The sequence below is a fragment of the Phalangium opilio genome, unplaced genomic scaffold (assembly GCF_054372755.1).
Source record: "Phalangium opilio isolate 3A_F unplaced genomic scaffold, DU_Popi_V2 ptg000078l_1, whole genome shotgun sequence".
NCBI lineage: Eukaryota > Metazoa > Arthropoda > Arachnida > Opiliones > Phalangiidae > Phalangium > Phalangium opilio.
In genome coordinates, this window is record NW_028324186.1 from 6,599,613 (window position 1) to 6,621,667 (window position 22,055).

At 44.6% G+C, this 22,055-nt stretch overlaps 35 non-coding genes across 35 annotated transcripts; all 35 read left to right on the plus strand.

The window, feature by feature from the left end:
* Positions 1 to 293: 293 nt before the first annotated feature.
* TRNAE-UUC (transfer RNA glutamic acid (anticodon UUC)) lies at positions 294 to 365 on the plus strand. Its single transcript has one exon. It is a non-coding gene; the product is annotated as a tRNA-Glu (tRNA).
* A 78-nt stretch (positions 366 to 443) lies between these two features.
* On the plus strand, positions 444 to 515 carry TRNAE-UUC (transfer RNA glutamic acid (anticodon UUC)). The gene has a single exon. It is a non-coding gene; the product is annotated as a tRNA-Glu (tRNA).
* A 79-nt stretch (positions 516 to 594) lies between these two features.
* TRNAE-UUC (transfer RNA glutamic acid (anticodon UUC)) lies at positions 595 to 666 on the plus strand. The gene has a single exon. It is a non-coding gene; the product is annotated as a tRNA-Glu (tRNA).
* Positions 667 to 1,335: 669 nt separating this feature from the next.
* Positions 1,336 to 1,407, plus strand: TRNAE-UUC (transfer RNA glutamic acid (anticodon UUC)). The gene has a single exon. It is a non-coding gene; the product is annotated as a tRNA-Glu (tRNA).
* Positions 1,408 to 1,636: 229 nt separating this feature from the next.
* TRNAE-UUC (transfer RNA glutamic acid (anticodon UUC)) lies at positions 1,637 to 1,708 on the plus strand. Its single transcript has one exon. It is a non-coding gene; the product is annotated as a tRNA-Glu (tRNA).
* Positions 1,709 to 2,226: 518 nt separating this feature from the next.
* TRNAE-UUC (transfer RNA glutamic acid (anticodon UUC)) lies at positions 2,227 to 2,298 on the plus strand. Its single transcript has one exon. It is a non-coding gene; the product is annotated as a tRNA-Glu (tRNA).
* A 78-nt stretch (positions 2,299 to 2,376) lies between these two features.
* TRNAE-UUC (transfer RNA glutamic acid (anticodon UUC)) lies at positions 2,377 to 2,448 on the plus strand. The gene has a single exon. It is a non-coding gene; the product is annotated as a tRNA-Glu (tRNA).
* A 79-nt stretch (positions 2,449 to 2,527) lies between these two features.
* On the plus strand, positions 2,528 to 2,599 carry TRNAE-UUC (transfer RNA glutamic acid (anticodon UUC)). The gene has a single exon. It is a non-coding gene; the product is annotated as a tRNA-Glu (tRNA).
* A 669-nt stretch (positions 2,600 to 3,268) lies between these two features.
* TRNAE-UUC (transfer RNA glutamic acid (anticodon UUC)) lies at positions 3,269 to 3,340 on the plus strand. The gene has a single exon. It is a non-coding gene; the product is annotated as a tRNA-Glu (tRNA).
* Positions 3,341 to 3,568: 228 nt separating this feature from the next.
* TRNAE-UUC (transfer RNA glutamic acid (anticodon UUC)) lies at positions 3,569 to 3,640 on the plus strand. The gene has a single exon. It is a non-coding gene; the product is annotated as a tRNA-Glu (tRNA).
* Positions 3,641 to 4,308: 668 nt separating this feature from the next.
* Positions 4,309 to 4,380, plus strand: TRNAE-UUC (transfer RNA glutamic acid (anticodon UUC)). The gene has a single exon. It is a non-coding gene; the product is annotated as a tRNA-Glu (tRNA).
* Positions 4,381 to 5,351: 971 nt separating this feature from the next.
* On the plus strand, positions 5,352 to 5,423 carry TRNAE-UUC (transfer RNA glutamic acid (anticodon UUC)). The gene has a single exon. It is a non-coding gene; the product is annotated as a tRNA-Glu (tRNA).
* A 380-nt stretch (positions 5,424 to 5,803) lies between these two features.
* Positions 5,804 to 5,875, plus strand: TRNAE-UUC (transfer RNA glutamic acid (anticodon UUC)). The gene has a single exon. It is a non-coding gene; the product is annotated as a tRNA-Glu (tRNA).
* A 518-nt stretch (positions 5,876 to 6,393) lies between these two features.
* TRNAE-UUC (transfer RNA glutamic acid (anticodon UUC)) lies at positions 6,394 to 6,465 on the plus strand. Its single transcript has one exon. It is a non-coding gene; the product is annotated as a tRNA-Glu (tRNA).
* Positions 6,466 to 7,436: 971 nt separating this feature from the next.
* On the plus strand, positions 7,437 to 7,508 carry TRNAE-UUC (transfer RNA glutamic acid (anticodon UUC)). The gene has a single exon. It is a non-coding gene; the product is annotated as a tRNA-Glu (tRNA).
* A 79-nt stretch (positions 7,509 to 7,587) lies between these two features.
* TRNAE-UUC (transfer RNA glutamic acid (anticodon UUC)) lies at positions 7,588 to 7,659 on the plus strand. Its single transcript has one exon. It is a non-coding gene; the product is annotated as a tRNA-Glu (tRNA).
* Positions 7,660 to 8,328: 669 nt separating this feature from the next.
* On the plus strand, positions 8,329 to 8,400 carry TRNAE-UUC (transfer RNA glutamic acid (anticodon UUC)). The gene has a single exon. It is a non-coding gene; the product is annotated as a tRNA-Glu (tRNA).
* A 380-nt stretch (positions 8,401 to 8,780) lies between these two features.
* Positions 8,781 to 8,852, plus strand: TRNAE-UUC (transfer RNA glutamic acid (anticodon UUC)). The gene has a single exon. It is a non-coding gene; the product is annotated as a tRNA-Glu (tRNA).
* A 518-nt stretch (positions 8,853 to 9,370) lies between these two features.
* On the plus strand, positions 9,371 to 9,442 carry TRNAE-UUC (transfer RNA glutamic acid (anticodon UUC)). Its single transcript has one exon. It is a non-coding gene; the product is annotated as a tRNA-Glu (tRNA).
* Positions 9,443 to 10,413: 971 nt separating this feature from the next.
* Positions 10,414 to 10,485, plus strand: TRNAE-UUC (transfer RNA glutamic acid (anticodon UUC)). The gene has a single exon. It is a non-coding gene; the product is annotated as a tRNA-Glu (tRNA).
* A 230-nt stretch (positions 10,486 to 10,715) lies between these two features.
* Positions 10,716 to 10,787, plus strand: TRNAE-UUC (transfer RNA glutamic acid (anticodon UUC)). Its single transcript has one exon. It is a non-coding gene; the product is annotated as a tRNA-Glu (tRNA).
* A 367-nt stretch (positions 10,788 to 11,154) lies between these two features.
* TRNAE-UUC (transfer RNA glutamic acid (anticodon UUC)) lies at positions 11,155 to 11,226 on the plus strand. Its single transcript has one exon. It is a non-coding gene; the product is annotated as a tRNA-Glu (tRNA).
* Positions 11,227 to 11,455: 229 nt separating this feature from the next.
* TRNAE-UUC (transfer RNA glutamic acid (anticodon UUC)) lies at positions 11,456 to 11,527 on the plus strand. The gene has a single exon. It is a non-coding gene; the product is annotated as a tRNA-Glu (tRNA).
* Positions 11,528 to 12,196: 669 nt separating this feature from the next.
* Positions 12,197 to 12,268, plus strand: TRNAE-UUC (transfer RNA glutamic acid (anticodon UUC)). Its single transcript has one exon. It is a non-coding gene; the product is annotated as a tRNA-Glu (tRNA).
* A 367-nt stretch (positions 12,269 to 12,635) lies between these two features.
* TRNAE-UUC (transfer RNA glutamic acid (anticodon UUC)) lies at positions 12,636 to 12,707 on the plus strand. The gene has a single exon. It is a non-coding gene; the product is annotated as a tRNA-Glu (tRNA).
* Positions 12,708 to 12,936: 229 nt separating this feature from the next.
* On the plus strand, positions 12,937 to 13,008 carry TRNAE-UUC (transfer RNA glutamic acid (anticodon UUC)). Its single transcript has one exon. It is a non-coding gene; the product is annotated as a tRNA-Glu (tRNA).
* Positions 13,009 to 13,979: 971 nt separating this feature from the next.
* Positions 13,980 to 14,051, plus strand: TRNAE-UUC (transfer RNA glutamic acid (anticodon UUC)). Its single transcript has one exon. It is a non-coding gene; the product is annotated as a tRNA-Glu (tRNA).
* A 518-nt stretch (positions 14,052 to 14,569) lies between these two features.
* On the plus strand, positions 14,570 to 14,641 carry TRNAE-UUC (transfer RNA glutamic acid (anticodon UUC)). Its single transcript has one exon. It is a non-coding gene; the product is annotated as a tRNA-Glu (tRNA).
* A 519-nt stretch (positions 14,642 to 15,160) lies between these two features.
* TRNAE-UUC (transfer RNA glutamic acid (anticodon UUC)) lies at positions 15,161 to 15,232 on the plus strand. The gene has a single exon. It is a non-coding gene; the product is annotated as a tRNA-Glu (tRNA).
* Positions 15,233 to 15,311: 79 nt separating this feature from the next.
* On the plus strand, positions 15,312 to 15,383 carry TRNAE-UUC (transfer RNA glutamic acid (anticodon UUC)). The gene has a single exon. It is a non-coding gene; the product is annotated as a tRNA-Glu (tRNA).
* A 1,107-nt stretch (positions 15,384 to 16,490) lies between these two features.
* Positions 16,491 to 16,562, plus strand: TRNAE-UUC (transfer RNA glutamic acid (anticodon UUC)). Its single transcript has one exon. It is a non-coding gene; the product is annotated as a tRNA-Glu (tRNA).
* A 230-nt stretch (positions 16,563 to 16,792) lies between these two features.
* On the plus strand, positions 16,793 to 16,864 carry TRNAE-UUC (transfer RNA glutamic acid (anticodon UUC)). The gene has a single exon. It is a non-coding gene; the product is annotated as a tRNA-Glu (tRNA).
* Positions 16,865 to 17,532: 668 nt separating this feature from the next.
* Positions 17,533 to 17,604, plus strand: TRNAE-UUC (transfer RNA glutamic acid (anticodon UUC)). The gene has a single exon. It is a non-coding gene; the product is annotated as a tRNA-Glu (tRNA).
* A 1,695-nt stretch (positions 17,605 to 19,299) lies between these two features.
* Positions 19,300 to 19,371, plus strand: TRNAE-UUC (transfer RNA glutamic acid (anticodon UUC)). The gene has a single exon. It is a non-coding gene; the product is annotated as a tRNA-Glu (tRNA).
* A 971-nt stretch (positions 19,372 to 20,342) lies between these two features.
* TRNAE-UUC (transfer RNA glutamic acid (anticodon UUC)) lies at positions 20,343 to 20,414 on the plus strand. The gene has a single exon. It is a non-coding gene; the product is annotated as a tRNA-Glu (tRNA).
* Positions 20,415 to 22,055: the final 1,641 nt, after the last annotated feature.

A 22,055-nucleotide genomic window follows, 5' to 3' on the forward strand; every position in this document is an offset into this window, starting at 1 on the left:
GCAAGTCCGATATGGTCTAGTGGGTAGGATACCTGGCTTTCACCCAGAAGGCACGGGTTAGATTCCCGGTACCGGAGACTGTGCTTTGTACGGCTTTTAAAGAATAAATTTAAAGACACATTTATAGGAATAATATCTAGGGTTGCTCAAACCACTCCGATATGGTCTAGTGGCTAGGATATCTGGCTTTCACCCAGGAGGCCCGGTGTCGGAGCGAGTGCTTTTGTACCGGTTTTGAAGAATAGACTAAAGGATATAGGTTTATGAATAGAATTAAGACTTCGTTAAGCAAGTCCGATATGGTCTAGTGGCTAGGATATCTGGCTTTCACCCAGAAGGCCCGGGTTCGATTGCCGGTATCGGAGCGAGTGCTTTGCACCGGTTTTGAAGAATAGACTTAAGGATATAGGTTTATGAATAGAATTAAGACTTGGTTAAGCAAGTCCGATATGGTCTAGTGTCTAGGATATCTGGCTTTCACCCAGAAGGCCCGGGTTCGATTCCCGGTATCGGAGCGAGTGCATTTGCACCGGTTTTGAAGAATAGACTTAAGGATATAGGTTTATGAATGGAATTAAGACTTTGCTCAGCAGGTCCGATATGGTCTAGTGGCTAGGATATGTGGCTTTCACCCAGAAGGCCCGGGTTCGATTCCCGGTATCGGAGCGAGTGCTTTTGCACCGGTTTTGAAGAATAGACTTAAGTATATAGGTTTATGAATAGAATTAAGACTTGGTTCAGCAAGTCCGATATGGTCTAGTGGGTAGGATACCTGGCTTTCACCCAGAAGGCCCGGGTTCGATTCCAGGTATCGGAGCGAGTGCTTTTGCACCGGTTTTGAAGAATAGACTTAAGTATATAGGTTTATGAATAGAATTAAGACTTGGTTCAGCAAGTCCGATATGGTCTAGTGGGTAGGATACCTGGCTTTCACCCAGAAGGCCCGGGTTCGATTCCAGGTATCGGAGCGAGAGCTTTTGCACCGGTTTTGAAGAATAGACTTAAATGTATAGGTTTATGAATAGAATTAAGACTTGGGTGAGCAAGTCCCATATGGTCTAGTGGGTAGGATACCTGGCTTTCACCCAGAAGGCACGGGTTCGATTCCCGGTACCGGAGACTGTGCTTTGTACGGCTTTTAAAGAATAAATTTAAAGACACATTTATAGGAATAATATCTAGGGTTGCTCAAACCACTCCGATATGGTCTAGTGGCTAGGATATCTGGCCTTCACCCAGGAGGCCCGGTGTCGGAGCGAGTGCTTTTGTACCGGTTTTGAAGAATAGACTAAAGGATATAGGTTTATGAATAGAATTAAGACTTCGTTAAGCAAGTCCGATATGGTCTAGTGGCTAGGATATCTGGCTTTCACCCAGAAGGCCCGGGTTCGATTGCCGGTATCGGAGCGAGTGCTTTGCACCGGTTTTGAAGAATAGACTTAAGGATATAGGTTTATGAATAGAATTAAGACTTGGTTAAGCAAGTCCGATATGGTCTAGTGTCTAGGATATCTGGCTTTCACCCTGAAGGCCCGGGTTCGATTCCCGGTATCGGAGCGAGTGCATTTGCACCGGTTTTGAAGAATAGACTTAAGGATATAGGTTTATGAATGGAATTAAGACTTTGCTCAGCAGGTCCGATATGGTCTAGTGGCTAGGATATGTGGCTTTCACCCAGAAGGCCCGGGTTCGATTCCCGGTATCGGAGCGAGTGCTTTTGCACCGGTTTTGAAGAATAGACTTAAGTATATAGGTTTATGAATAGAATTAAGACTTGGTTCAGCAAGTCCGATATGGTCTAGTGGGTAGGATACCTGGCTTTCACCCAGAAGGCCCGGGTTCGATTCCAGGTATCGGAGCGAGTGCTTTTGCACCGGTTTTGAAGAATAGACTTAAATGTATAGGTTTATGAATAGAATTAAGACTTGGGTGAGCAAGTCCGATATGGTCTAGTGGGTAGGATACCTGGCTTTCACCCAGAAGGCACGGGTTAGATTCCCGGTACCGGAGACTGTGCTTTGTACGGCTTTTAAAGAATAAATTTAAAGACACATTTATAGGAATAATATCTAGGGTTGCTCAAACCACTCCGATATGGTCTAGTGGCTAGGATATCTGGCTTTCACCCAGGAGGCCCGGTGTCGGAGCGAGTGCTTTTGTACCGGTTTTGAAGAATAGACTAAAGGATATAGGTTTATGAATAGAATTAAGACTTCGTTAAGCAAGTCCGATATAATCTAGTGGCTAGGATATCTGGCTTTCACCCAGAAGGCCCGGGTTCGATTCCCGGTATCGGAGCGAGTGCTTTGCACCGGTTTTGAAGAATAGACTTAAGGATATAGGTTTATGAATAGAATTAAGACTTGGTTAAGCAAGTCCGATATGGTCTAGTGTCTAGGATATCTGGCTTTCACCCAGAAGGCCCGGGTTCGATTCCCGGTATCGGAGCGAGTGCATTTGCACCGGTTTTGAAGAATAGACTTAAGGATATAGGTTTATGAATGGAATTAAGACTTTGTTCAGCAAGTCCGATATGGTCTAGTGGCTAGGATATGTGGCTTTCACCCAGAAGGCCCGGGTTCGATTCCCGGTATCGGAGCGAGTGCTTTTGCACCGGTTTTGAAGAATAGACTTAAGGATATAGGTTTATGAATAGAATTAAGACTTGGTTAAGCAAGTCCGATATGGTCTAGTGTCTAGGATATCTGGCTTTCACCCAGAAGGCCCGCGTTCGATTCCCGGTATCGGAGCGAGTGCTTTTGCACCGGTTTTGAAGAATAGACTTAAGGATATAGGTTTATGAATAGAATTAAGACTTGGTTCAGCAAGTCCGATATGGTCTAGTGGGTAGGATACCTGGCTTTCACCCAGAAGGCCCGGGTTCGATTCCAGGTATCGGAGCGAGTGCTTTTGCACCGGTTTTGAAGAATAGACTTAAATGTATAGGTTTATGAATAGAATTAAGACTTGGGTGAGCAAGTCCGATATGGTCTAGTGGGTAGGATACCTGGCTTTCACCCAGAAGGCACGGGTTAGATTCCCGGTACCGGAGACTGTGCTTTGTACGGCTTTTAAAGAATAAATTTAAAGACACATTTATAGGAATAATATCTAGGGTTGCTCAAACCACTCCGATATGGTCTAGTGGCTAGGATATCTGGCTTTCACCCAGGAGGCCCGGTGTCGGAGCGAGTGCTTTTGTACCGGTTTTGAAGAATAGACTAAAGGATATAGGTTTATGAATAGAATTAAGACTTCGTTAAGCAAGTCCGATATGGTCTAGTGGCTAGGATATCTGGCTTTCACCCAGAAGGCCCGGGTTCGATTGCCGGTATCGGAGCGAGTGCTTTGCACCGGTTTTGAAGAATAGACTTAAGGATATAGGTTTATGAATAGAATTAAGACTTGGTTAAGCAAGTCCGATATGGTCTAGTGTCTAGGATATCTGGCTTTCACCCAGAAGGCCCGGTTCGATTCCCGGTATCGGAGCGAGTGCATTTGCACCGGTTTTGAAGAATAGACTTAAGGATATAGGTTTATGAATGGAATTAAGACTTTGCTCAGCAGGTCCGATATGGTCTAGTGGCTAGGATATGTGGCTTTCACCCAGAAGGCCCGGGTTCGATTCCCGGTATCGGAGCGAGTGCTTTTGCACCGGTTTTGAAGAATAGACTTAAGTATATAGGTTTATGAATAGAATTAAGACTTGGTTCAGCAAGTCCGATATGGTCTAGTGGGTAGGATACCTGGCTTTCACCCAGAAGGCCCGGGTTCGATTCCAGGTATCGGAGCGAGTGGTTTTGCACCGGTTTTGAAGAATAGACTTAAATGTATAGGTTTATGAATAGAATTAAGACTTGGGTGAGCAAGTCCGATATGGTCTAGTGGGTAGGATACCTGGCTTTCACCCAGAAGGCACGGGTTAGATTCCCGGTACCGGAGACTGTGCTTTGTACGGCTTTTAAAGAATAAATTTAAAGACACATTTATAGGAATAATATCTAGGGTTGCTCAAACCACTCCGATATGGTCTAGTGGCTAGGATATCTGGCTTTCACCCAGGAGGCCCGGTGTCGGAGCGAGTGCTTTGCACCGGTTTTGAAGAATAGACTTAAGGATATAGGTTTATGAATAGAATTAAGACTTGGTTAAGCAAGTCCGATATGGTCTAGTGTCTAGGATATCTGGCTTTCACCCAGAAAGCCCGGGTTCGATTCCCGGTATCGGAGCGAGTGCATTTGCACCGGTTTTGAAGAATAGACTTAAGGATATAGGTTTATGAATGGAATTAAGACTTTGTTCAGCAAGTCCGATATGGTCTAGTGGCTAGGATATGTGGCTTTCACCCAGAAGGCCCGGGTTCGATTCCCGGTATCGGAGCGAGTGCTTTTGCACCGGTTTTGAAGAATAGACTTAAGGATATAGGTTTATGAATAGAATTAAGACTTGGTTAAGCAAGTCCGATATGGTCTAGTGTCTAGGATATCTGGCTTTCACCCAGAAGGCCCGCGTTCGCTTCCCGGTATCGGAGCGAGTGCTTTTGCACCGGTTTTGAAGAATAGACTTAAGTATATAGGTTTATGAATGGAATTAAGACTATGGTCAGCAAGTCCGATATAATCTAGTGGCTAGGATATGTGGCTTTCACCCAGAAGGTCCGGGTTCGATTCCCGGTATCGGAGCGAGTGCTTTTGCACCGGTTTTGAAGAATAGACTTAAGGATATAGGTTTATGAATGGAATTAAGACTTTGTTCAGCAAGTCCGATATGTTCTAGTGGGTAGGATACCTGGCTTTCACCCAGAAGGCCCGGGTTCGATTCCCGGTATCGGAGCGAGTGCTTTTGCACCGGTTTTGAAGAATAGACTTAAGTATATAGGTTTATGAATAGAATTAAGACTTGGTTGAGCAAGTCCGATATGGTCTAGTGGGTAGGATACCTGGCTTTCACCCAGAAGGCACGGGTTCAATTCCCGGTACCGGAGACAGTGCTTTGTACGGCTTTTAAAGAATAAATTTAAAGACACATTTATAGGAATAATATCTAGGGTTGCTCAAACCAGTCCGATATGGTCTAGTGGCTAGGATATCGGGCTTTCACCCAGGAGGCCCGGTGTCGGAGCGAGTGCTTTTGTACCGGTTTTGAAGAATAGACTAAAGGATATAGGTTTATGAATAGAATTAAGACTTCGTTAAGCAAGTCCGATATGGTCTAGTGGCTAGGATATGTGGCTTTCGCCCAGAAGGCCCGGGTTCGATTCCCGGTATCGGAGCGAGTGCTTTTGCACCGGTTTTTAAGAATAGACTTAAGGATATAGGTTTATGAATGGAATTAAGACTTTGTTCAGCAAGTCCGATATGGTCTAGTGGCTAGGATATCTGGCTTTCACCCAGAAGGCCCGGGTTCGATTCCCGGTATCGGAGCGAGTGCTTTTGCACCGGTTTTGAAGAATAGACTTAAGTATATAGGTTTATGAATAGAATTAAGACTTGGTTCAGCAAGTCCGATATGGTCTAGTGGGTAGGATACCTGGCTTTCACCCAGAAGGCCCGGGTTCGATTTCCGGTATCGGAGCGAGTGCTTTGCACCGGTTTTGAAGAATAGACTTAAGGATATAGGTTTATGAATAGAATTAAGACTTGGTTAAGCAAGTGCGATATGGTCTAGTGTCTAGGATATCTGGCTTTCACCCAGAAGGCCCGGGTTCGATTCCCGGTATCGGAGCGAGTGCATTTGCACCGGTTTTGAAGAATAGACTTAAGGATATAGGTTTATGAATGGAATTAAGACTTTGCTCAGCAGGTCCGATATGGTCTAGTGGCTAGGATATGTGGCTTTCACCCAGAAGGCCCGGGTTCGATTCCCGGTATCGGAGCGAGTGCTTTTGCACCGGTTTTGAAGAATAGACTTAAGTATATAGGTTTATGAATAGAATTAAGACTTGGTTCAGCAAGTCCGATATGGTCTAGTGGGTAGGATACCTGGCTTTCACCCAGAAGGCCCGGGTTCGATTCCAGGTATCGGAGCGAGTGCTTTTGCACCGGTTTTGAAGAATAGACTTAAATGTATAGGTTTATGAATAGAATTAAGACTTGGGTGAGCAAGTCCGATATGGTCTAGTGGGTAGGATACCTGGCTTTCACCCAGAAGGCACGGGTTAGATTCCCGGTACCGGAGACTGTGCTTTGTACGGCTTTTAAAGAATAAATTTAAAGACACATTTATAGGAATAATATCTAGGGTTGCTCAAACCACTCCGATATGGTCTAGTGGCTAGGATATCTGGCTTTCACCCAGGAGGCCCGGTGTCGGAGCGAGTGCTTTTGTACCGGTTTTGAAGAATAGACTAAAGGATATAGGTTTATGAATAGAATTAAGACTTCGTTAAGCAAGTCCGATATAATCTAGTGGCTAGGATATCTGGCTTTCACCCAGAAGGCCCGGGTTCGATTCCCGGTATCGGAGCGAGTGCATTTGCACCGGTTTTGAAGAATAGACTTAAGGATATAGGTTTATGAATGGAATTAAGACTTTGTTCAGCAAGTCCAATATGGTCTAGTGGCTAGGATATGTGGCTTTCACCCAGAAGGACCGGGTTCGATTCCCGGTATCGGAGCGAGCGCTTTTGCACCGGTTTTGAAGAATAGACTTAAGGATATAGGTTTATGAATAGAATTAAGACTTGGTTAAGCAAGTCCGATATGGTCTAGTGTCTAGGATATCTGGCTTTCACCCAGAAGGTCCGGGTTCGATTCCCGGTATCGGAGCGAGTGCTTTTGCACCGGTTTTGAAGAATAGACTTAAGGATATAGGTTTATGAATGGAATTAAGACTTTGTTCAGCAAGTCCGATATGTTCTAGTGGGTAGGATACCTGGCTTTCACCCAGAAGGCCCGGGTTCGATTCCCGGTATCGGAGCGAGTGCTTTTGCACCGGTTTTGAAAATTAGACTTAAGTATATAGGTTTATGAATAGAATTAAGACTTGGTTGAGCAAGTCCGGTATGGTCTAGTGGGTAGGATACCTGGCTTTCACCCAGAAGGCACGGGTTCAATTCCCGGTACCGGAGACAGTGCTTTGTACGGCTTTTGAAGAATAAATTTAAAGACACATTTATAGGAATAATATCTAGGGTTGCTCAAACCAGTCCGATATGGTCTAGTGGCTAGTATATCGGGCTTTCACCCAGGAGGCCCGGTGTCGGAGCGAGTGCTTTTGTACCGGTTTTGAAGAATAGACTAAAGGATATAGGTTTATGAATAGAATTAAGACTTCGTTAAGCAAGTCCGATATGGTCTAGTGGCTAGGATATGTGGCTTTCGCCCAGAAGGCCCGGGTTCGATTCCCGGTATCGGAGCGAGTGCTTTTGCACCGGTTTTTAAGAATAGACTTAAGGATATAGGTTTATGAATGGAATTAAGACTTTGTTCAGCAAGTCCGATATGGTCTAGTGGCTAGGATATCTGGCTTTCACCCAGAAGGCCCGGGTTCAATTCCCGGTATCGGAGCGAGTGCTTTTGCACCGGTTTTGAAGAATAGACTTAAGTATATAGGTTTATGAATAGAATTAAGACTTGGTTCAGCAAGTCCGATATGGTCTAGTGGGTAGGATACCTGGCTTTCACCCAGAAGGCCCGGGTTCGATTCCCGGTATCGGAGCGAGTGCTTTTGCACCGGTTTTGAAGAATAGACTTAAGGATATAGGTTTATGAATGGAATTAAGACTTTGTTCAGCAAGTCCGATATGTTCTAGTGGGTAGGATACCTGGCTTTCACCCAGAAGGCCCGGGTTCGATTCCCGGTATCGGAGCGAGTGCTTTTGCACCGGTTTTGAAGAATAGACTTAAGTATATAGGTTTATGAATAGAATTAAGACTTGGTTGAGCAAGTCCGATATGGTCTAGTGGGTAGGATACCTGGCTTTCACCCAGAAGGCACGGGTTCAATTCCCGGTACCGGAGACAGTGCTTTGTACGGCTTTTAAAGAATAAATTTAAAGACACATTTATAGGAATAATATCTAGGGTTGCTCAAACCAGTCCGATATGGTCTAGTGGCTAGGATATCGGGCTTTCACCCAGGAGGCCCGGTGTCGGAGCGAGTGCTTTTGTACCGGTTTTGAAGAAAAGACTAAAGGATATAGGTTTATGAATAGAATTAAGACTTCGTTAAGCAAGTCCGATATGGTCTAGTGGCTAGGATATGTGGCTTTCGCCCAGAAGGCCCGGGTTCGATTCCCGGTATCGGAGCGAGTGCTTTTGCACCGGTTTTTAAGAATAGACTTAAGGATATAGGTTTATGAATGGAATTAAGACTTTGTTCAGCAAGTCCGATATGGTCTAGTGGCTAGGATATCTGGCTTTCACCCAGAAGGCCCGGGTTCGATTCCCGGTATCGGAGCGAGTGCTTTTGCACCGGTTTTGAAGAATAGACTTAAGTATATAGGTTTATGAATAGAATTAAGACTTGGTTCAGCAAGTCCGATATGGTCTAGTGGGTAGGATACCTGGCTTTCACCCAGAAGGCCCGGGTTCGATTTCCGGTATCGGAGCGAGTGCTTTGCACCGGTTTTGAAGAATAGACTTAAGGATATAGGTTTATGAATAGAATTAAGACTTGGTTAAGCAAGTGCGATATGGTCTAGTGTCTAGGATATCTGGCTTTCACCCAGAAGGCCCGGGTTCGATTCCCGGTATCGGAGCGAGTGCATTTGCACCGGTTTTGAAGAATAGACTTAAGGATATAGGTTTATGAATGGAATTAAGACTTTGCTCAGCAGGTCCGATATGGTCTAGTGGCTAGGATATGTGGCTTTCACCCAGAAGGCCCGGGTTCGATTCCCGGTATCGGAGCGAGTGCTTTTGCACCGGTTTTGAAGAATAGACTTAAGTATATAGGTTTATGAATAGAATTAAGACTTGGTTCAGCAAGTCCGATATGGTCTAGTGGGTAGGATACCTGGCTTTCACCCAGAAGGCCCGGGTTCGATTCCAGGTATCGGAGCGAGTGCTTTTGCACCGGTTTTGAAGAATAGACTTAAATGTATAGGTTTATGAATAGAATTAAGACTTGGGTGAGCAAGTCCGATATGGTCTAGTGGGTAGGATACCTGGCTTTCACCCAGAAGGCACGGGTTAGATTCCCGGTACCGGAGACTGTGCTTTGTACGGCTTTTAAAGAATAAATTTAAAGACACATTTATAGGAATAATATCTAGGGTTGCTCAAACCACTCCGATATGGTCTAGTGGCTAGGATATCTGGCTTTCACCCAGGAGGCCCGGTGTCGGAGCGAGTGCTTTTGTACCGGTTTTGAAGAATAGACTAAAGGATATAGGTTTATGAATAGAATTAAGACTTCGTTAAGCAAGTCCGATATAATCTAGTGGCTAGGATATCTGGCTTTCACCCAGAAGGCCCGGGTTCGATTCCCGGTATCGGAGCGAGTGCATTTGCACCGGTTTTGAAGAATAGACTTAAGGATATAGGTTTATGAATGGAATTAAGACTTTGTTCAGCAAGTCCAATATGGTCTAGTGGCTAGGATATGTGGCTTTCACCCAGAAGGACCGGGTTCGATTCCCGGTATCGGAGCGAGCGCTTTTGCACCGGTTTTGAAGAATAGACTTAAGGATATAGGTTTATGAATAGAATTAAGACTTGGTTAAGCAAGTCCGATATGGTCTAGTGTCTAGGATATCTGGCTTTCACCCAGAAGGTCCGGGTTCGATTCCCGGTATCGGAGCGAGTGCTTTTGCACCGGTTTTGAAGAATAGACTTAAGGATATAGGTTTATGAATGGAATTAAGACTTTGTTCAGCAAGTCCGATATGTTCTAGTGGGTAGGATACCTGGCTTTCACCCAGAAGGCCCGGGTTCGATTCCCGGTATCGGAGCGAGTGCTTTTGCACCGGTTTTGAAAAATAGACTTAAGTATATAGGTTTATGAATAGAATTAAGACTTGGTTGAGCAAGTCCGGTATGGTCTAGTGGGTAGGATACCTGGCTTTCACCCAGAAGGCACGGGTTCAATTCCCGGTACCGGAGACAGTGCTTTGTACGGCTTTTGAAGAATAAATTTAAAGACACATTTATAGGAATAATATCTAGGGTTGCTCAAACCAGTCCGATATGGTCTAGTGGCTAGGATATCGGGCTTTCACCCAGGAGGCCCGGTGTCGGAGCGAGTGCTTTTGTACCGGTTTTGAAGAATAGACTAAAGGATATAGGTTTATGAATAGAATTAAGACTTCGTTAAGCAAGTCCGATATGGTCTAGTGGCTAGGATATGTGGCTTTCGCCCAGAAGGCCCGGGTTCGATTCCCGGTATCGGAGCGAGTGCTTTTGCACCGGTTTTTAAGAATAGACTTAAGGATATAGGTTTATGAATGGAATTAAGACTTTGTTCAGCAAGTCCGATATGGTCTAGTGGCTAGGATATCTGGCTTTCACCCAGAAGGCCCGGGTTCAATTCCCGGTATCGGAGCGAGTGCTTTTGCACCGGTTTTGAAGAATAGACTTAAGTATATAGGTTTATGAATAGAATTAAGACTTGGTTCAGCAAGTCCGATATGGTCTAGTGGGTAGGATACCTGGCTTTCACCCAGAAGGCCCGGGTTCGATTTCCGGTATCGGAGCGAGTGCTTTTGCACCGCATTTAAAGAATAGACTTAAGGATATAGGTTTATGAATAGAATTAAGACTTGTTTAAGCAAGTCCGATATGGTCTAGTGGCTAGGATATCTGGCTTTCGCCCAGAAGGCCCGGGTTCGATTCCCGGTATCGGAGCGAGTGCTTTTGCACCGGTTTTGAAGAATAGACTTAAGTATATAGGTTTATGAATAGAATTAAGACTTGGTTGAGCAAGTCCGATAAGGTCTAGTGGGTAGGATACCTGGCTTTCACCCAGAAGGCACGGGTTCGATTCCCGGTATCGGAGACTGTGCTTTGTACGGCTTTTAAAGAATAAATTTAAAGACACATTTATAGGAATAATATCTAGGGTTGCTCAAACCAGTCCGATATGGTCTAGTGGCTAGGATATCTGGCTTTCACCCAGGAGGCCCGGTGTCGGAGCGAGTGCTTTTGTACCGGTTTTGAAGAATAGACTAAAGAATATAGGTTTATTAATAGAATTAAGACTTCGTTAAGCAAGTCCGATATAATCTAGTGGCTAGGATATCTGGCTTTCACCCAGAAGGCCCGGGTTCGATTCCCGGTATCGGAGCGAGTGCTTTGCACCGGTTTTGAAGAATAGACTTAAGGATATAGGTTTATGAATAGAATTAAGACTTGGTTAAGCAAGTCCGATATGGTCTAGTGTCTAGGATATCTGGCTTTCATCCGGAAGGCCCGGGTTCGATTCCCGGTATCGGAGCGAGTGCATTTGCACCGGTTTTGAAGAATAGACTTAAGGATATAGGTTTATGAATGGAATTAAGACTTTGTTCAGCAAGTCCGATATGGTCTAGTGGCTAGGATATGTGGCTTTCACCCAGAAGGCCCGGGTTCGATTCCCGGTATCGGAGCGAGTGCTTTTGCACCGGTTTTGAAGAATAGACTTAAGGATATAGGTTTATGAATGGAATTAAGACTTTGTTCAGCAAGTCCGATATGTTCTAGTGGGTAGGATACCTGGCTTTCACCCAGAAGGCCCGGGTTCGATTCCCGGTATCGGAGCGAGTGCTTTTGCACCGGTTTTGAAGAATAGACTTAAGTATATAGGTTTATGAATAGAATTAAGACTTTTTTGAGCAAGTCCGATATGGTCTAGTGGGTAGGATACCTGGCTTTCACCCAGAAGGCACGGGTTCAATTCCCGGTACCGGAGACAGTGCTTTGTACGGCTTTTAAAGAATAAATTTAAAGACACATTTATAGGAATAATATCTAGGGTTGCTCAAAGCAGTCCGATATGGTCTAGTGGCTAGGATATCTAGCTTTCACCCAGGAGGCCCGGTGTCGGAGCGAGTGCTTTTGTACCGGTTTTGAAGAATAGACTAAAGGATATAGGTTTATGAATAGAATTAAGACTTCGTTAAGCAAGTCCGATATGGTCTAGTGGCTAGGATATGTGGCTTTCGCCCAGAAGGCCCGGGTTCGATTTCCGGTATCGGAGCGAGTGCTTTTGCACCGGTTTTTAAGAATAGACTTAAGGATATAGGTTTATGAATGGAATTAAGACTTTGTTCAGCAAGTCCGATATGGTCTAGTGGCTAGGATATCTGGCTTTCACCCAGAAGACCCGGGTTCGATTCCCGGTATCGGAGCGAGTGCTTTTGCACCGGTTTTGAAGAATAGACTTAAGTATATAGGTTTATGAATAGAATTAAGACTTGGTTGAGCAAGTCCGATAAGGTCTAGTGGGTAGGATACCTGGCTTTCACCCAGAAGGCACGGGTTCGATTCCCGGTATCGGAGACTGTGCTTTGTACGGCTTTTAAAGGATAAATTTAAAGACACATTTATAGGAATAATATCTAGGGTTGCTCAAACCAGTCCGATATGGTCTAGTGGCTAGGATATCTGGCTTTCACCCAGGAGGCCCGGTGTCGGAGCGAGTGCTTTTGTACCGGTTTTGAAGAATAGACTAAAGAATATAGGTTTATGAATAGAATTAAGACTTCGTTAAGCAAGTCCGATATAATCTAGTGGCTAGGATATCTGGCTTTCACCCAGAAGGCCCGGGTTCGATTCCCGGTATCGGAGCGAGTGCTTTGCACCGGTTTTGAAGAATAGACTTAAGGATATAGGTTTATGAATAGAATTAAGACTTGGTTAAGCAAGTCCGATATGGTCTAGTGTCTAGGATATCTGGCTTTCATCCGGAAGGCCCGGGTTCGATTCCCGGTATCGGAGCGAGTGCATTTGCACCGGTTTTGAAGAATAGACTTAAGGATATAGGTTTATGAATGGAATTAAGACTTTGTTCAGCAAGTCCGATATGGTCTAGTGGCTAGGATATGTGGCTTTCACCCAGAAGGCCCGGGTTCGATTCCCGGTATCGGAGCGAGTGCTTTTGCACCGGTTTTGAAGAATAGACTTAAGGATATAGGTTTATGAATGGAATTAAGACTTTGTTCAGCAAGTCCGATATGTTCTAGTGGGTAGGATACCTGGCTTTCACCCAGAAGGCCCGGGTTCGATTCCCGGTATCGGAGCGAGTGCTTTTGCACCGGTTTGGAAGAATAGACTTAAGTATATAGGTTTATGAATAGAATTAAGACTTTTTTGAGCAAGTCCGATATGGTCTAGTGGGTAGGATACCTGGCTTTCACCCAGAAGGCACGGGTTCGATTCCCGGTATCGGAGACTGTGCTTTGTACGGCTTTTAAAGAATAAATTTAAAGACACATTTATAGGAATAATATCTAGGGTTGCTCAAACCAGTCCGATATGGTCTAGTGGCTAGGATATCTGGCTTTCACCCAGGAGGCCCGGTGTCGGAGCGAGTGCTTTTGTACCGGTTTTGAAGAATAGACTAAAGAATATAGGTTTATGAATAGAATTAAGACTTCGTTAAGCAAGTCCGATTTGGTCTAGTGGCTAGGATATCTGGCTTTCACCCAGAAGGCGCGGGTTTGATTCCCGGTATCGGAGCGAGTGCTTTTGCACCGGTTTTGAAGAATAGACTTAAGGATATAGGTTTATGAATAGAATTAAGACTTAGTTCAGCAAGTCCGATATGGTCTAGTGGCTATGATATCTGGCTTTCACCCAGAAGGCCCGGGTTCGATTCCCGTTATCGGACCGAGTGCTTTTGCACCGGTTTTGAAGAATAGACTTAAGGATATAGGTTTATGAATGGAATTAAGACTTAGTTCAGCAAGTCCGATATGGTCTAGTGGCTAGGATATCTGGCTTTCACCCAGAAGGCGCGGGTTTGATTCCCGGTATCGGAGCGAGTGCTTTTGCACCGGTTTTGAAGAATAGACTTAAGGATATAGGTTTATGAATGGAATTGAGACTTTGTTCAGCAAGTCCGATATGGTCTAGTGGCTAGGATATCTGGCTTTCACCCAGAAGGCCCGGGTTCGATTCCCGGTATCGGAGCGAGTGCTTTTGCACCGGTTTTGAAGAATAGACTTAAGTATATAGGTTTATGAATAGAATTAAGACTTGGTTCAGCAAGTCCGATATGGTCTAGTGGGTAGGATACCTGGCTTTCACCCAGAAGGCCCGGGTTCGATTCCAGGTATCGGAGCGAGTGCTTTTGCACCGGTTTTGAAGAATAGACTTAAATGTATAGGTTTATGAATAGAATTAAGACTTGGGTGAGCAAGTCCGATATGGTCTAGTGGGTAGGATACCTGGCTTTCACCCAGAAGGCACGGGTTCGATTCCCGGTACCGGAGACTGTGCTTTGTACGGCTTTTAAAGAATAAATTTAAAGACACATTTATAGGAATAATATCTAGGGTTGCTCAAACCACTCCGATATGGTCTAGTGGCTAGGATATCTGGCTTTCACCCAGGAGGCCCGGTGTCGAAGCGAGTGCTTTTGTACCGGTTTTGAAGAATAGACTAAAGGATATAGGTTTATGAGTAGAATTAAGACTTCGTTAAGCAAGTCCGATATGGTCTAGTGGCTAGGATATGTGGCTTTCACCCAGAAGGCCCGGGTTCGATTCCCGGTATCGGAGCGAGTGCTTTTGCACCGGTTTTGAAGAATAGACTTAAGTATATAGGTTTATGAATAGAATTAAGACTTGGTTGAGCAAGTCCGATATGGTCTAGTGGGTAGGATACCTGGCTTTCACCCAGAAGGCACGGGTTCAATTCCCGGTATCGGAGCGAGTGCTTTTGCACCGGTTTTGAAGAATAGACTTAAGTATATAGGTTTATGAATAGAATTAAGACTTGGTTGAGCAAGTCCGATATGGTCTAGTGGCTAGGATATCTGGCTTTCACCCAGGAGGCCCGGTGTCGGAGCGAGTGCTTTTGTACCGGTTTTGAAGAATAGACTAAAGGATATAGGTTTATGAATAGAATTAAGACTTCGTTAAGCAAGTCCGATATGGTCTAGTGGCTAGGATATGTGGCTTTCGCCCAGAAGGCCCGGGTTCGATTCCCGGTATCGGAGCGAGTGCTTTTGCACCGGTTTTGAAGAATAGACTTAAGGATATAGGTTTATGAATGGAATTAAGACTTTGTTCAGCAAGTCCGATATGGTCTAGTGGCTAGGATATCTGGCTTTCACCCAGAAGGCCCGGGTTCGATTTCCGGTATCGGAGCGAGTGCTTTTGCACCGCATTTAAAGAATAGACTTAAGGATATAGGTTTATGAATAGAATTAAGACTTGTTTAAGCAAGTCCGATATGGTCTAGTGGCTAGGATATCTGGCTTTCGCCCAGAAGGCCCGGGTTCGATTCCCGGTATCGGAGCGAGTGCTTTTGCACCGGTTTTGAAGAATAGACTTAAGTATATAGGTTTATGAATAGAATTAAGACTTGGTTGAGCAAGTCCGATAAGGTCTAGTGGGTAGGATACCTGGCTTTCACCCAGAAGGCACGGGTTCGATTCCCGGTATCGGAGACTGTGCTTTGTACGGCTTTTAAAGAATAAATTTAAAGACACATTTATAGGAATAATATCTAGGGTTTCTAAAACCAGTCCGATATGGTCTAGTGGCTAGGATATCTGGCTTTCACCCAGAAGGCACGGGTTCGATTCCCGGTACCGGAGACTGTGCTTTGTACGGCTTTTAAAGAATAAATTTAAAGACACATTTATAGGAATAATATCTAGGGTTGCTCAAACCACTCCGATATGGTCTAGTGGCTAGGATATCTGGCTTTCACCCAGGAGGCCCGGTGTCGGAGCGAGTGCTTTTGTACCGGTTTTGAAGAATAGACTAAAGGATATAGGTTTATGAGTAGAATTAAGACTTCGTTAAGCAAGTCCGATATGTTCTAGTGGGTAGGATACCTGGCTTTCACCCAGAAGGCCCGGGTTCGATTCCCGGTATCGGAGCGAGTGCTTTTGCACCGGTTTTGAAGAATAGACTTAAGTATATAGGTTTATGAATAGAATTAAGACTTGGTTGAGCAAGTCCGATATGGTCTAGTGGGTAGGATACCTGGCTTTCACCCAGAAGGCACGGGTTCAATTCCCGGTACCGGAGACAGTGCTTTGTACGGCTTTTAAAGAATAAATTTAAAGACACATTTATAGGAATAATATCTAGGCTTGCTCAAACCAGTCCGATATGGTCTAGTGGCTAGGATATCGGGCTTTCACCCAGGAGGCCCGGTGTCGGAGCGAGTGCTTTTGTACCGGTTTTGAAGAATAGACTAAAGGATATAGGTTTATGAATAGAATTAAGACTTCGTTAAGCAAGTCCGATATGGTCTAGTGGCTAGGATATGTGGCTTTCGCCCAGAAGGCCCGGGTTCGATTCCCGGTATCGGAGCGAGTGCTTTTGCACCGGTTTTGAAGAATAGACTTAAGGATATAGGTTTATGAATGGAATTAAGACTTTGTTCAGCAAGTCCGATATGGTCTAGTGGCTAGGATATCTGGCTTTCACCCAGAAGGCCCGGGTTCGATTCCCGGTATCGGAGCGAGTGCTTTTGCACCGGTTTTGAAGAATAGACTTAAGTATATAGGTTTATGAATAGAATTAAGACTTGGTTCAGCAAGTCCGATATGGTCTAGTGGGTAGGATACCTGGCTTTCACCCAGAAGGCCCGGGTTCGATTTCCGGTATCGGAGCGAGTGCTTTTGCACCGCATTTAAAGAATAGACTTAAGGATATAGGTTTATGAATAGAATTAAGACTTGTTTAAGCAAGTCCGATATGGTCTAGTGGCTAGGATATCTGGCTTTCGCCCAGAAGGCCCGGGTTCGATTCCCGGTATCGGAGCGAGTGCTTTTGCACCGGTTTTGAAGAATAGACTTAAGTATATAGGTTTATGAATAGAATTAAGACTTGGTTGAGCAAGTCCGATAAGGTCTAGTGGGTAGGATACCTGGCTTTCACCCAGAAGGCACGGGTTCGATTCCCGGTATCGGAGACTGTGCTTTGTACGGCTTTTAAAGAATAAATTTAAAGACACATTTATAGGAATAATATCTAGGGTTGCTCAAACCAGTCCGATATGGTCTAGTGGCTAGGATATCGGGCTTTCACCCAGGAGGCCCGGTGTCGGAGCGAGTGCTTTTGTACCGGTTTTGAAGAATAGACTAAAGGATATAGGTTTATGAATAGAATTAAGACTTCGTTAAGCAAGTCCGATATGGTCTAGTGGCTAGGATATCTGGCTTTCACCCAGAAGGCGCGGGTTTGATTCCCGGTATCGGAGCGAGTGCTTTGGACCGGTTTTGAAGAATAGACTTAAGGATATAGGTTTATGAATAGAATTAAGACTTAGTTCAGCAAGTCCGATATGGTCTAGTGGCTAGGATATCTGGCTTTCACCCAGAAGGCGCGGGTTTGATTCCCGGTATCGGAGCGAGTGCTTTTGCACCGGTTTTGAAGAATAGACTTAAGGATATAGGTTTATGAATGGAATTAAGACTTAGTTCAGCAAGTCCGATATGGTCTAGTGGCTATGATATCTGGCTTTCACCCAGAAGGCACGGGTTCGATTCCCGTTATCGGAGCGAGTGCTTTTGCACCGGTTTTGAAGAATAGACTTAAGGATATAGGTTTATGAATGGAATTAAGACTTTGTTCAGCAAGTCCGATATGGTCTAGTGGGTAGGATACCTGGCTTTCACCCAGAAGGCGCGGGTTTGATTCCCGGTATCGGAGCGAGTGCTTTTGCACCGGTTTTGAAGAATAGACTTAAGGATATAGGTTTATGAATGGAATTAAGACTTTGTTCAGCAAGTCCGATATGGTCTAGTGGGTAGGATACCTGGCTTTCACCCAGAAGGCCCGGGTTCGATTCCAGGTATCGGAGCGAGTGCTTTGTACGGCTTTTAAAGAATAAATTTAAAGACACATTTATAGGAATAATATCTAGGGTTGCTCAAACCACTCCGATATGGTCTAGTGGCTAGGATATCTGGCTTTCACCCAGGAGGCCCGGTGTCGGAGCGAGTGCTTTTGTACCGGTTTTGAAGAATAGACTAAAGGATATAGGTTTATGAATAGAATTAAGACTTCGTTAAGCAAGTCCGATATGGTCTAGTGGCTAGGATATCTGGCTTTCACCCAGAAGGCACGGGTTCGATTACCGGTACCGGAGTTGTGCTTTGTACGGCTTTTAAAGAATAAATTTAAAGACACATTTATAGGAATAATATCTAGGGTTGCTCAAACCAGTCCGATATGGTCTAGTGGCTAGGATATCTGGCTTTCACCCAGGAGGCCCGGTGTCGGAGCGAGTGCTTTTGTACCGGTTTTGAAGAATAGACTAAAGGATATAGGTTTATGAATAGAATTAAGACTTCGTTAAGCAAGTCCGATATGGTCTAGTGGCTAGGATATCTGGCTTTCACCCAGAAGGCACGGGTTCGATTACCGGTACCGGAGTTGTGCTTTGTACGGCTTTTAAAGAATAAATTTAAAGACACATTTATAGGAATAATATCTAGGGTTGCTCAAACCAGTCCGATATGGTCTAGTGGCTAGGATATCTGGCTTTCACCCAGGAGGCCCGGTGTCGGAGCGAGTGCTTTTGTACCGGTTTTGAAGAATAGACTAAAGGATATAGGTTTATGAATAGAATTAAGACTTCGTTAAGCAAGTCCGATTAGGTCTAGTGGCTTGAATATCTGGCGTTCACCCAGAAGGCCCGGGTTCGATTCTAGGTATTTGAGCGAGTGCTTTCGCACCGGTTTTGAAGAATAGACTTAAGGATATAGGTTTATGAATAGAATTAAGACTTGGTTCAGCAAGTCCGATATGGTCTAGTGGCTAGGATATGTGGCTTTCACCCAGAAGGCCCGGGTTCGATTCCCGGTGTCGGAGCGAGTGCTTTTGCACCGGTTTTGAAGAATAGACTTAAGGATATAGGTTTATGAATAGAATTAAGACTTGTTTGAGCAAGTCCGATATTGTCTAGTGGCTAGGATATCTGGCTTTCACCCAGAAGGCCCGGGTTCGATTTCCGGTATCGGAGCGAGTGCTTTTGCACCGCATTTAAAGAATAGACTTAAGGATATAGGTTTATGAATAGAATTAAGACTTGTTTAAGCAAGTCCGATATGGTCTAGTGGCTAGGATACCTGGCTTTCACCCAGAAGGCGCGGGTTTGATTCCCGGTATCGGAGCGAGTGCTTTGGACCGGTTTTGAAGAATAGACTTAAGGATATAGGTTTATGAATAGAATTAAGACTTAGTTCAGCAAGTCCGATATGGTCTAGTGGCTAGGATATCTGGCTTTCACCCAGAAGGCCCGGGTTCGATTCCCGGTATCGGAGCGAGTGCTTTTGCACCGGTTTTGAAGAATAGACTTAAGTATATAGGTTTATGAATAGAATTAAGACTTGGTTGAGCAAGTCCGATAAGGTCTAGTGGGTAGGATACCTGGCTTTCACCCAGAAGGCACGGGTTCGATTCCCGGTATCGGAGACTGTGCTTTGTACGGCTTTTAAAGAATAAATTTAAAGACACATTTATAGGAATAATATCTAGGGTTGCTCAAACCACTCCGATATGGTCTAGTGGCTAGGATATCTGGCTTTCACCCAGGAGGCCCGGTGTCGGAGCGAGTGCTTTTGTACCGGTTTTGAAGAATAGACTAAAGGATATAGGTTTATGAATAGAATTAAGACTTCGTTAAGCAAGTCCGATATGGTCTAGTGGCTAGGATATCTGGCTTTCACCCAGAAGGCGCGGGTTTGATTCCCGGTATCGGAGCGAGTGCTTTTGCACCGGTTTTGAAGAATAGACTTAAGGATATAGGTTTATGAATAGAATTAAGACTTAGTTCAGCAAGTCCGATATGGTCTAGTGGCTAGGATATCTGGCTTTCACCCAGAAGGCGCGGGTTTGATTCCCGGTATCGGAGCGAGTGCTTTTGCACCGGTTTTGAAGAATAGACTTAAGGATATAGGTTTATGAATGGAATTAAGACTTAGATCAGCAAGTCCGATATGGTCTAGTGGCTATGATCTCTGGCTTTCACCCAGAAGGCCCGGGTTCGATTCCCGTTATCGGAGCGAGTGCTTTTGCACCGGTTTTGAAGAATAGACTTAAGGATATAGGTTTATGAATGGAATTAAGACTTAGTTCAGCAAGTCCGATATGGTCTAGTGGCTAGGATATCTGGCTTTCACCCAGAAGGCGCGGGTTTGATTCCCGGTATCGGAGCGAGTGCTTTTGCACCGGTTTTGAAGAATAGACTTAAGGATATAGGTTTATGAATGGAATTAAGACTTAGTTCAGCAAGTCCGATATGGTCTAGTGGCTATGATATCTGGCTTTCACCCAGAAGGCACGGGTTCGATTCCCGTTATCGGAGCGAGTGCTTTTGCACCGGTTTTGAAGAATAGACTTAAGGATATAGGTTTATGAATGGAATTAAGACTTTGTTCAGCAAGTCCGATATGGTCTAGTGGGTAGGATACCTGGCTTTCACCCAGAAGGCGCGGGTTTGATTCCCGGTATCGGAGCGAGTGCTTTTGCACCGGTTTTGAAGAATAGACTTAAGTATATAGGTTTATGAATAAAATTAAGACTTGGTTCAGCAAGTCCGATATGGTCTAGTGGGTAGGATACCTGGCTTTCACCCAGAAGGCCCGGGTTCGATTCCAGGTATCGGAGCGAGTGCTTTTGCACCGGTTTTGAAGAATAGACTTAAATGTATAGGTTTATGAATAGAATTAAGACTTGGGTGAGCAAGTCCGATATGGTCTAGTGGGTAGGATACCTGGCTTTCACCCAGAAGGCACGGGTTCGATTCCCGGTACCGGAGACTGTGCTTTGTACGGCTTTTAAAGAATAAATTTAAAGACACATTTATAGGAATAATATTTAGGGTTGCTCAAACCACTCCGATATGGTCTAGTGGCTAGGATATCTGGCTTTCACCCAGGAGGCCCGGTGTCGGAGCGAGTGCTTTTGTACCGGTTTTGAAGAATAGACTAAAGGATATAGGTTTATGAATAGAATTAAGACTTCGTTAAGCAAGTCCGATATGGTCTAGTGGCTAGGATATCTGGCTTTCACCCAGAAGGCACGGGTTCGATTACCGGTACCGGAGTTGTGCTTTGTACGGCTTTTAAAGAATAAATTTAAAGACACATTTATAGGAATAATATCTAGGGTTGCTCAAACCAGTCCGATATGGTCTAGTGGCTAGGATATCTGGCTTTCACCCAGGAGGCCCGGTGTCGGAGCGAGTGCTTTTGTACCGGTTTTGAAGAATAGACTAAAGGATATAGGTTTATGAATAGAATTAAGACTTCGTTAAGCAAGTCCGATTTGGTCTAGTGGCTAGGATATCTGGCTTTCACCCAGAAGGCCCGGGTTCGATTCTAGGTATTTGAGCGAGTGCTTTTGCACCGGTTTTGAAGAATAGACTTAAGGATATAGGTTTATGAATAGAATTAAGACGTGGTTCAGCAAGTCCGATATGGTCTAGTGGCTAGGATATGTGGCTTTCACCCAGAAGGCCCGGGTTCGATTCCCGGTGTCGGAGCGAATGCTTTTGCACCGGTTTTGAAGAATAGACTTAAGGATATAGGTTTATGAATAGAATTAAGAATTGTTTGAGCAAGTCCGATATTGTCTAGTGGCTAGGATATCTGGCTTTCACCCAGAAGGCCCGGGTTCGATTTCCGGTATCGGAGCGAGGGCTTTTGCACCGCATTTAAAGAATAGACTTAAGGATATAGGTTTATGAATAGAATTAAGACTTGTTTAAGCAAGTCCGATAAGGTCTAGTGGGTAGGATACCTGGCTTTCACCCAGAAGGCACGGGTTCGATTCCCGGTATCGGAGACTGTGCTTTGTACGGCTTTTAAAGAATAAATTTAAAGACACATTTATAGGAATAATATCTAGGGTTGCTCAAACCAGTCCGATATGGTCTAGTGGCTAGGATATCTGGCTTTCACCCAGGAGGCCCGGTGTCGGAGCGAGTGCTTTTGTACCGGTTTTG